The sequence below is a fragment of the Mastomys coucha genome, chromosome X, assembly GCF_008632895.1.
Source record: "Mastomys coucha isolate ucsf_1 chromosome X, UCSF_Mcou_1, whole genome shotgun sequence".
NCBI classification, from domain to species: Eukaryota; Metazoa; Chordata; class Mammalia; order Rodentia; family Muridae; genus Mastomys; species Mastomys coucha.
In genome coordinates, this window is record NC_045030.1 from 138,781,058 (window position 1) to 138,793,296 (window position 12,239).

The 12,239-nt window shown below is 39.0% G+C and overlaps 1 long non-coding RNA gene and 1 pseudogene across 1 annotated transcript in view; both read left to right on the forward strand.

Annotated features, from left to right (window-relative positions):
* Positions 1–5,690: 5,690 nt before the first annotated feature.
* LOC116094955 lies at positions 5,691–6,508 on the forward strand (annotated as a pseudogene).
* Positions 6,509–9,909: 3,401 nt separating this feature from the next.
* The window catches only part of LOC116094964, a 33,127-nt gene continuing 30,797 nt past the window's right edge, over positions 9,910–12,239 (forward strand). Inside the window, exon 1 of the long non-coding RNA XR_004120376.1 lies at positions 9,910–10,083. This is a non-coding gene — a long non-coding RNA (uncharacterized LOC116094964). The remainder of the gene's footprint in view (positions 10,084–12,239) is intronic.

A 12,239-nucleotide genomic window follows, 5' to 3' on the forward strand; every position in this document is an offset into this window, starting at 1 on the left:
GTGAGCCTCTACATCTGTGTCAGTCAGATACTGTCAGAGCCTCTCAGGAGATAGCTATATTTAGGCTAATAGGGATCACATTTTCAACAACACATATGAAGTAGAGACAGTGAACCGAAAGTGGAAATAGGCTAGAAAATCTCAAAGTCCACCTACTGAGACATACTTCCTCTAGTATAATTTCATATGATAAGGGCTATATAATCTTACCAGACTGCACCACTGTCTTGACCACATTTCTTTTTCTGTGATGAGACTCTATGATCAACATAATTGATAGAAGAAAGTTTATAAAGGGCTTGAAGTTTCATAGGGTGAGTCTATAACCATCATAAAGGAGAATATGAGAGCAACAGGCAGGCGTGGCACACAAACAATAACTGAGAGCTCACATCTCATCTACCAGCATAAGAAGAGTGCTAAATGGTAATAACATGGCTTTTAAAAGCTGCAAGTCATTGAAGGGTATCACACCTCCACCAACAAGGCTATACATTCTAGTCCTCCCCAAGTAGTTCCATCAACCAGGGGACCAAGCATTCAAAGAGATGACTTTATGGAAGCCATTTTTATTTGAACCACTACAGACACCAAACATTCAAGCACATGATCTTATGTACTCATTAAAATGAAGGATAGTACAAGATATCAAAGATAACATCTTATAAGGATTATGAGGAAAAAATAAGTCTGGGAGGATAATATAAATGTTATCATTGGACAACATCTTTCTGTCCAGTATGACTTTGACTTTTGTTGGTTTAATGTTTCAAACATGATTAGTCTGTGAATATCAACTTGACAGGGTTTAGAGATATGGTAAGTAGTTACTCCTGGCTCCTCCTATGAGAAAGTTTGCATTGGTTTCCAACCTGTACTTGGAAACTCAACCTGAATGTAGGTTAGTATCATCTGTTCTAGTTTGCTCTTCTGTTGATGCTATAAATCAGTCTGATCAAAAACTACTTGGGGAGAAAGGAACTTATTTTATTTTATACTTCCTGCTTATATGCCAGGAAATTCAGGGCAGGGATTCAAGGCTGGAACCTGGAATAGAAACTTTGGATGAATATCATTGACTATCTTGCCTATTTGTTCATGCTTAGCTTTCTTACCAAACCCAGAATCTCCACCCATAACTCCACAGGGAATTGGGACTTCCTACAAAATCATCTGGTAAGATAAAGCTCACAAGATAATCTGATCAAGGCAATTCTCTGACTAAAGCTCCCTCTTCCCAGGTGACTCAAAGTTGCATCAAATTGGCAATAAAAAATAACCAGCACAAGATCTAGTCATTGGAGCATCTGAATAGAAAATACAAGAAGAACAATGAGAGTCTACTTTAATTTTCTCTTTTGCCTCTCTGTTTTGCCTCTCTCTCACTGTTTCTGCAGTGAGTATGATTTCTGATGTTGCCATTCCTCTCCAAAATCAGATTCCCTCTGCTTCAGACTTTGGAATTTGATATTTCTACCTGAAGCCCTCTGGGGAAATTTTGACCTTTGACTTCTAAGGGCTGGATCAATGGTTTCCCTGGTTCTGATAATTGCAGGTTCTTAGACTGAGCTATGGTATCAGTGGTTGTCATGGGATATTTTAGATGCTGAATTGGGCTAACCAATCCATTAAATCCTCTTGACTATGTCCTTGTTGCTCTTTATTTTCTCAGTGATTATTTATTTATTTATTTGTTTGCATATGTGTGTATGTATGTATGTATTGTGAATAACCAATACTCATTCTCAACATAGAGGAACTTTAATCTAACAACATGGCTACTCTATCAAGATATCACATCTAAAGACCTAGGTCTGTGTGATCCAGGTGGAATACAGATATGTCCTTGGCATATACCTTTAATCCTAAACAACGATGGGGCAAAGGAAAGAATCAGAGAATCAGAGAAGAATTGACAGGATTTGTTAGAGAAAGGATATGGCCAACTTGTAGAAGAACAGACAGGAGAGGCCACTTAAAAACAATGAGGGAGAGAGGAATTGGGTTGAGTTTAGGGCAGTTGAAAACAGTTGAATGTAGTTGAGTTCAGTGCAGTTCAGTTGAATACAGTTGAGTTCAGTGCAGTGCAGTTGAATGCAGTTGAGTTCACTGAAGTTCAGTTGAATTCAGTTGAGGTCATGCACTCCTGTTCAGTTCCTTTCTGTTCATGAAGTCAGTGCAGTCAATGCAGTTCAGTTTGTAGAGTTCAGAGGCAGATTTTTTCAAGAGAGCAATTCAGTCAGAAGCCAATTTGAATCAGTCAGATTGAAGAGGAGTTTAAGTCAGAAGAGCTGAGTTCAATCATCCAGCTAGAGTTCAGAAGACCTAGAAAGATTGAGTTTATTCAGCAGTATCAGCTGCTAAAACATTCTAGGTCTAGGTTGGCAGATAAAGGTTGGAAGCTGAAGCTGTCAAGGTCTGAGCTTGTAGAAGATCATATTATATGGAGGCTATAACTTCCAGGGCTAGGCCTAGGGATAGTTCGATAGAAATGCTCTGGGCTCAGCCCAAGCCATGTATTTATATAGCTTAGGTATGGCTCTTATTTTGTGCCTTTTTCTCAGGGAATAAAACTAACATTTACACTTATTACTCTTTCCAAATAATTTTCATTCTTTACAATTTACAATCTGAGATATAATATAAAAGTCCATGAATGAGATGTTGTCCCCTCTCTGTGCTAACATAATTATTTCTATGCAGTTCTACCAATGTAAACACAAAGATAATAAGGCCAAAGTTCTTGGAAAAGCTCTGTATATTCAAATATATCATGGACTCTTGATGTAGATAATACTCCAGTAATTATATTTTATGAAATGGGGTACTCCTGTGTTTGGTGCATATGTATTTCAGACTGTAACATATGTGTGGTGGGATTTCCCTTTAACAAGTATATACTATCTGACATTATTTCAGCTGACTATCCATGGTATGAAAATTATTGTAATTCCTTATTATTATATGCATAGATTAATGAATGCATCTTTCTACTTTCATCAAAGAAAGTTCTATTTGCAATAGATGATGATTAATACAGAGAACTACAGCTATTCAAAGTACAGAGAATAAGAGATGGAAGACTGTTCAGCACTAAATGCAAGATATATACAGCAATCCCCTTTGAAAATTCAAGGATAATTATGAAAGAGGGGTCATAATGTGGGTAAGATACAGAGGTGGTGGACTACAAAGAAATTGTTTTTCTGACACAATGTGGTACCTGTACCTATGAACTCTCAGTGTATTGTGACACTGCATAAGACCTATATAAGCTGAAGTACAACCAGTTAATTTAGTTAATCAGAGTAGAGAGTGGAGGTAAGCAAAATGTTCCATATCTTATACAAGGAACTTTTGGGAAAGGAGTCCCTTTCCTTAAAAATGTCTATCTCCTGAAAAGTGAACCTCTCTCCAGTGGAATGACACACATTCCAGAGTATAGGAGCAGCACAGGACTTGACGGGCTAACAAATCTGAATGCTGAGGGAAGCGACTGGATCTTGAAGGACTTATGGGGCTGTTAGTAAAGTTAAAAACCTTAATAGAAATTCTCAAAGAACTAATAAAAATACCACAGTCATATGCCCTTGAACTTTTCAAAAATAGCACAAAAAAGTTATGATTCATTTGCAATTACTTTTTGCCTTTTGAAAACAAACTCAAGCTCTAACAAGATGACTAAGTTGAAGATACACAGGAAGTTGTCTTTGACATTTTAGACAGCAGCTATCTCAGAAATTCTGTATTTCAAAGGAAAATCAAACTATTTTCTTACCTCAAAAAAAGTGAAAGCTACTTAGGTTTTTAAATTTACATTCTGCTCACTGCCTCTTGTCTCCTCCTCCCACAATTTTCCCCACATAACCCTCCCCTCCTCTTCTGAGAGGCTGAGGCTCTCCTTAGTATCCTGCCAGCCTGGCCCATCAAGACTCTGTAGGTCTAGGCTCATCCTCTACCCCTGAGGCCAGACAAGGCAGCCCAGTTAGAAGAACATACCTTGCAGACTGGCAACAGCTTTTTGGACAGCCCCTCTCCAGTTGTTTGGGACTCACATGAAGACCAAACTGCAAATCTACTACATACATGCTAGGAGGCCTAGGTCTAGCCTCTGTTTGCTCTTTTGTTGGTGGTTCAAGTTCTGAGAGACCCAAGGTTCCAGGTTAGTTCACTCTGTTGGTTTTTCTGTGGCGTTCCTATCCACTTCAGGGCCCCAAATTCTTCTCCCCACTCTTCCACAAGAGTCCCCAAGCTCCATCCACTGTTTCAGTGTGGGTGTTTGCATCTGTCTGAGTCACCTTCTTGGTGGAGCCTCTCAGAGGACAGCCATGCTTGGCTTCTGTCTGCAAGCATAACAGAGTATTATTAATAGTGTCAAAGATTAGTGCATACCCATGGTATGGGTCTCAGGTTGGGCCAGTTGTTGGCTGGCCATTTCCTCAGTCTCTGCTTAATTGCCAGTGCCTGTATTTCTTGTAGACAGGATAAATTTGGTGTTGAAAGTTTTATGGGTAAGTTGGTATCTCTATAGCTGCACTGGGATTCTTGCCTGGACACTTTAGGTTCTATATCCCCAATGTTGTAAATCACAGCTAAGGTCACTCCCCTCCATTAGTTCTTTGGTTCCTCTCTTATCCAAGGTCTTTGTATCATCCTGGAGATGCCCCCACCTCCCTACCCCCACCAGTTGCAGATTTTCATGGTCATCTAGCCATTTCTCCTGTACTTCCCTACACCTGACCCTGAAACCCCATTCCCCTACCCAGCTCTCTCCCAGTTCCCTCCCTCCAACTGTTTTTTATGACTATTTTATTTCCCTTTCTGAGTGAGATTCAAGCTTCCTTGCTTGGACTTGCTTCTTTTTTTCCTCCTTTGTTTCTATGGAGTATAGCATGGCACCTATATTTTATGGCTAATATCCTCTTATAAGTGAGTACATACCATGCATGTTCTTTTGGGACTGAGGATGATATTCTTAAGTTCCATCCATTTGCCTGAAAAATTCAAGATGTCTTTGTTTTTACTAGCTGAAAGTATTCCACTGTATAGATGTCCTTTGTCTTCCAGAAGCTTTTCACTTTTAAGAGGACCCCCCCCCTTAGCAATTGTTGATCTTAGAGCCTGAGTCATTGGCTTTCTGTTCAGGAGATTGTCTCTGGCACCAATGTATACATGGGTATTTCCCACTTTCTCTTCTATGAGATTTAGTGTATCTAGTTTCAAGTTGACTTCATTGATCTACTTGGACTTGAGTTTTGTGCAGGGTGGTTAATATGGATCTATTTTCATTCTTCCATATATGGACACCCAGTTATACCAGCATTATTTATTGAAGATGCTTTCTTACTTCCATTGTATGACTTTGGATTATCAAAAATCAAGCATATGTAGGTCTGTGAGTTTTTTTCTGGGTCTTCTATCAATTCTATTGATAAATGTTTTTCTGTACCAAAACCATGCACATTTTATCATTATTGCTCTGTAGTTCAGCTTGAGGTGAGGGATGGTGATTCCTCCGGAAGTTCTTTTCTTGCTCAGGATTGTTTGGCTATTCTGGTTTTTGTTTGTTCATTTGTTTTTCCACGGGACTTTGAGAATTGCTCTTTCAAGGTCTATTAAAATTTTGAAGGGGAGAATTCATGTGGAGATCAGAGTGAAAACAGGTGTGAATTGATGCAGTGGAAGGAGTCATGTCTGCCAAAATATTCAAATCCATCAGAAAGCTCAGCCTGGTATTAACAGTTGCAGGAGGTGTGGTGAACTCTGCTTTATGTAATGTGGAGGCTGAACACAGAGCTGTCATCTTTCACTGATTCTGTGGAGTTCAGGACACTGTGGTAGGAGAAGGGGCTTACTTTCTCATCCTTTAGGTACAGAAACCAATTATCTTTGACTGCCATTCTTGACCATGGAATGTGCCACTCATCACTGCTAGCAAAGAGTTACAGAATGTCACCATCACACTGCGCATCCTCTTTCAGCCAGTGGCCAGCCAGCTCCCTCATATCTACACCAGCATTGGCAAGGACTATGATGAGCAGGTGCTGCCATCTATCACCACAGAGATCCTCAAGTTTGTGGCAGCTCGATTCCATGCTGGAGAGTTGACTACCTGGTGAGAGCTGGTCTCCAGGCAGGTGAGTGATGACCTTACAGAGCGAGCAGCAACAGTTGGGCTCATCCTAGACGATGTGTCCCTGACACATCTGACCTTCTGGAAGGAGTTCACAGAGGCAGTAGAAACCAAAGAGGTGGCTCAGTAGGAAGCATAGAGAGCCAGGTTGACTTGGAAAAGGCTGAGCAGCAGAAGAAGGCAGCCATGATCTCTGGTGAGATGACTCCAAGGCAGCTGAGCTGATGGCCAACTCACTGGGCCAAAGCAGGTACTGGCCTGACTGAGCTGCGAAAGCTGGCAGCTGCTGAGGACATCTCATACCAGCTCTCCTGCTCTCAGAACATCTCCTATCTGCTGGCGGGGCAGTCCGGGCTTCTCCAGCTTTGCCAGTGAGGCCAACCATGGCCATCTCGATGACGCCTTTCTCCTGCCCCAGAAATTACTGTGAAATTCAATAACTGGTTTAAAGTGAAAGACATAAACGTAAAATCACTTCACATCTCTAAAATAAAATAAAGTAAAATAAAATAAATTAAAATAAATTTTTTGTTGGAATTTTGATTGAGATGGCATTGAATTTATTTATTTTATTTTATTCTTTGGTAAAATGACCATTTTAACTGTTAATCTCAGCTGTCCATGAGCATGGGTAATCGTTCCATCTTCCAGAATCTTCTTTAGTTTATTTCTTCAGGGACTTAAAGATCTTGTCACACAGTTCACTTGCTTGGTTAGAGTTACATCAAGATATTTTATATTATTCATGGCTACTGTAAAAGGTGTTGTTTCCCTAATTTCTTTCTTGGCCTGTTTATCCTTTGTGTAGAGGAACGTTACTGTTTCTTTTAGTTAAAGTTCTATCCAACCACTTTGCTGAAAATGTTTATCAGCTGTAGGAGTCCTCTTGTAGAATTTTTAAGTTCTTTGTGTATACTATCATTCACAAATAAAAATACTTTGACTTCTTCCTTTCTAATTTGTATCCACTTGATCCTTTTAGTTGTTCTATTGCTCTGAGGAGATCTTAAAGTACTATATTGAATAGATTGGGGGAGTGTGGGCAGTCTTGTCATGTCCCTGATTTTAGTAGAATTGCTTTAATTTTTCTTTATTTAATTTGATGTTGGTTATTGTCTTGTTGTATATTGTTTTATTATGTTTAGGTATGTGTTTTATATCCCTGATCTCTCTAATACTTTTAACATGAAGGGGTATTGGATTTTGTCAAATGCTTTTTTCATCATCTAGTGTGATGATCATGTGATTTTTCTTTGAATTTGTTTATATGGTTGATTAGGTTGAGGGATTTTTATATATTGAGCCATCCCTGCATTCCTGCAAGTAGGATGAAGCCTACTTGACCATGGTGGATGATGTTTTTGATGTGTTTCTGCATTTATTTTGTGAGTATTTTATTGAGTATTTTTGCATCAATATTCTTAAGTGAAATTGGTCTGAAATTCTCTTTAATTGTTGAGCTTTTGTATGGTTTAGGTGTTAGGGTGACTGTCGCTTCAGAGAATGAGTTTGGTAATGTTCCATCTGTTTCTATTTTGTGGAATAGTTTGAGGAGTATTGATATTAGCTCTTTTTGAAAGTCTGGTTGAATTCTACACTAAAATTATCTGATTTGGGTTTTTTTCTGGTTTGGAGGATTTTAATGGCTGCTTCTATTTCTTTAGGAGTTATAGGGCTGTTTGCACAGTTTACCTGATCTTGATTTAACTTAGGTAAGTAGTATTTGTCTAGAAAATCATCCATTTCCTCAAGACTTTCCAATTTTGTGGAACACAGGCTGAGTTTCTTTAAGGGGTTTATTCATTTCATCTTTAAAGGCCTCTATCATCTTTATAAGACTAGATTTAATGTCATTTTCTTGTACTTTGGCTGTGTTAGGGTATCTAGGGCTTGCTGTAGTAGGGTAGCTGTGCTTTGAAGGTGTCATATTGCCCTTGTTTTTGTTGATTGTGTTCTTTAGATGGGTTTTAGCCACCTGGATGGATTTGGTCCTCAGATGTTCCTGTTCTAGTAGGTATTGGGAGGAGTTAATGTCAATGGTTCTGATGTGACAGACCTATGGTGGGTATTCTTGTGCTGTATGGTTCCATATAAGAGGTCAGTATGGGTTAGAATCTGCAGGTCTGATGCAGGTGGGAAGAGAGATAGCAGGAGAATGGAAGTCCACCTAGGATTACAGACTGTTCAGGGAAGCTTGAGGTGCCACAGATGAACTCAGTAAGCAGGGGAGATGGGTGCAAAAATAGAAGCTGACCTGCATGGTTCAGGCTCTGCAGGTTTGATGAAGGTGGGCAGAGAAGGTGGGGAAAATGGAGGTCTGCTAGGGGATTTAAAGTGCTGCTCAGTACAGATTGGGATTCCCCCAAGTTCTTTAGGTTTTACAGAAATGAAGATTCAAAGTGTATTCTGCTTGCCTTTTTGCTCCATGAATCACATGGGTTAAAATATTTTAGCTCCTTGAAATAATGGTTGTTTACCTTATAGTAATCAGATTTGCTTCAATGTTTCTTTCATTGATTTTGAGTCTCAGTACACCTTCCATTTGTATTGAGAAATAAATTACAGTGCTTATTCTGCAGCAAAATGGACAGCGATAGCAATCTGATTTATTTACACAAGTAGGTTTCCATTGCCAAACAAATAGAACCAGAGGACTGGAAGAAAACTTGGATGTTATCAAATTCACTCTAGCCACACTTTATAACTATTCAAAACATGGATAAATTTATAACCATTTTCCATTTCTTTTCTTTTTTTATCAGATATTTTCTTCATTTACATTTTGAATTTGATCCTTTTTCCCCATTTCCCTTCTGAAAATCCCCCTATGTCATTCCCCTCCCCCTGCTCACTAACCTACCCACTCTGCTTCCCTATCCTGGCATTCCCCTACACTAGGGCATGCAGCCTTCACAGGATCAAGGGCCTCTCCTCCCACTGATGTCCCACAAGGCCATCCTCTGCTACATATGCACCTGGAGCCATGAGTCCCTTCTTGTGTACTCTTTGGTTGGTGGTTTAGTCCCTAGGAGCTCTGGGGGTACTGGTTGGTTCATATTGTTGTTCCTACTATGGGCCTGCAAACCTCTTGGATCCTTTCTCTCTCTCCTTCATTGGGAACTTTGTGCTCAGTCAAGTGCATGGCTGTGAGCCTCTACTTCTGTATTTGTCGGGCATTGGCAGAACCTCTCAGGAGACAGCTATATCAGGCTCCTGTCAGCAAGCATTTTTGGCATCTACAATAGTGTCTGGGTTTAGTGATTGTAAATGGGAAGGATTTGCAGGTTGTTCAGTCTCTGGATTTTGAATGTTAGTGAATTTTGAATGTGTTATTTTCTCTGAATTTACTAGTTCTATGAATAATTTATAATTCTCTTTTGTTATCTGTATTCAAAGTTTATTAGTACTTCAGTAATTATGTATCTCGATAAAAGATAGAAATACAATATTTATCTTTCACTGTGGCAGTATTATTTATGTAAATGAGAAAGTGTACTATCAAATACCAAACTACAATTTTTGAAGATTCTTTTAGAATTTGTAATCCTGAACAGAATGATTATAGTCCATAACAACTGTTGGTTGGCTGCAGGCTATGACATAACAGCTACTTTAATTTTTTTAGGCTAAGTTATATCAGAATGATCAATTCTTCATAATATGATATGTAGTTAAAAAGTGTAATCCCAATTACCAATCAAAAAGTATGGTCAGGAATTAGGTCATAGTGACAAGTTGTTATGAAAAGAATTTAGAACACAGGAAAAAAATGTTATCAGAATGTAAACATATAAAAGGCATATCCTTAAGGAAAAGTTAACATAAATCTAGATGAACTAATTGCCAGTATAGAGACTAAGATTTCAAAGGTGCTGATAGTAGAAGTAGCGCTAAGTTATTCGCTCTATCCTGATTACATATTAAATTTACTCTGGAATATTGAAGCATACGTAAGTAGCTTTTCTTTTGGTAAAACTGAAGTACAATCCAATACGATCAAGTTTATGATTTCTAATCAGAAATTCTGGTGAACTACAAGATCTTACATGGTTTGACACTGCTCTCTAGACTTATCTAAGTCTATGCTCTATGTCTATGATATCATAAACAGTGAGGGTTTATGTAATTATTTGGACTTTCATATTATGCAATACATGCATCTAAATTGGATATTAGGAGTTATGATCAGCAAATCAAACACAATTTGGTATATCAAAAACATAGAACTGAAATTGTCTCTATCTCCAAATAGAAAGATGATGCTTAGTGCGTTTCTAAATTGATACTAAATGTAGAGCAGAATGCCAAGTCAGTTTGTCAGTAGATTAAAGATTGTGAACGCAAAGAAAACATACTGACAACTGGATCCTAAGACAATGCCCCTCACAGGAAGTTGTGCTTTGATACTTTTGTTTATTCATTTTGCTTATGCATGTATATGCCTGTGTGAGTCTGTGTGCACTATGTACTTGCAGTACCTGTAGAAGCCAGACGTGGCATGTTCTTTGGAGCTGGATTTTCATACAGTTATGAGCTACCTAATATGGGTGCTGAGAACCAGGTTTGGATCTTGAGAAACAACAGTGTGGACTCTTAAACACTGAGACATCTCTTCAGCCCTGATTTTTCTATTTAGAAATGAATTTTGTGCGTTGTTTTCTTTCTTTTTAACATTTGTTTTATTGGATATTTTCTTTATTACATTTTAAATGTTATCCCCTTTCCCAGTCCCCCCTGAAACCTCCTGCCTCCTCCCTCTCCCCCTGCTTATATGAGGGTGTTCCTTTACCCACCCATCCACTCTCACCTCCCTGCCCTTGAATTCCCCTACACTGGGGCATGCAAAGAGTCTTCACAGGACCAAGGGACTCTCTTCCCATGGAAGCCCGACAAGGCCATCTCCTGCTACAGGTGTGGCTGGAGCCATGGGTCCCTCCACGTGTACTCCTTGGTTGGTGACTTAGTAGTGGCTGTAGCTCAGTTGTCATCAGTGAGGCCTGCACCCAGCACCTGATGGGAGAAAATGCAGAAACCCATAGCCAAACTTTAGGTGATGCTGTGGGAAATCACAAAGAGAGGGAGAGATAATTGTAGGAGCCAGTGGGCTCAAGGACACTATAAAAACAGCCAATTGAATCAACTAACGAGGGTTCATAGGGCCTCACAGAGACTGAAAGGGCAATGATGGAGCCTGCAATGGTCTATGCTAGGTCCTCTGCATATAAGCTGTCTTTTTTTTTTAGCTTGGGGTTTTTGTCGGACCCCTTACAGCAGGAGTGGACTCCTGTCTATGACTCCTGTGACTGTTTTCAGGACCCTTTTCTTTCTACTTGGTTGCTGCAATGAGCCTTGCTATGAGAGTTTGTGTTTGCATTTATTGTAACTTGTTTATTGCATGTGTGGTGGATATCCCTGGGAAGCTTGCTCTTTTCTGAAGTGAAGTGGAAGAGGAGTTGATCTAGAAAAGAGAGGTGGTATGGTGTGGGGGATGGTTGGGAGAAGAGGTAGGATGGGAAGCTGGATTGGAGTCTTGCATGAGAGAAGAGCAAATAAAAAGAAAAAAATTAGTAGAGGCTGGTATAAGATATCATGTGAGTTTCTGTACATAAATGAATATAGTACCATAAAATATTGGCCAAACATCTTTGATGGTTGTTTTGATTTTTATTGTATTTTTAATTGAAAAAGAATTATATCACTTTGTTTTGTTTCAAAATAATATCTTGGAGCCCGGGATAGCCTCAAGTTTCCTGTGTAGATTAGGCTGGACTTGATTTCTAATTTTATGATGTACTTTATTCGTTTATCCATTCATGTGAATGATGCTGCAAAAAACCATTGTTGTGCAATTATATCTGTGCTATGTTGACTGAGAGTCTTTCAACCATATAGTTAAGAGTGATAGGATTGATTTTATAGAAGTTCTATTTTCAATTGTTAGGCATAATCCCATACTGATTTTGTAGTGGCTGTAAAAAAATGTTCCTTTTCTCTGAATCCTTGCTAGTACTCATGCAAGGCATGACTAAAGACATTGACTTTTTTCTTGTGTTTATTGGTCATCTTTATTTCATTTGAGAAGTATTTTCCTTGTTCTTTCGTCAAC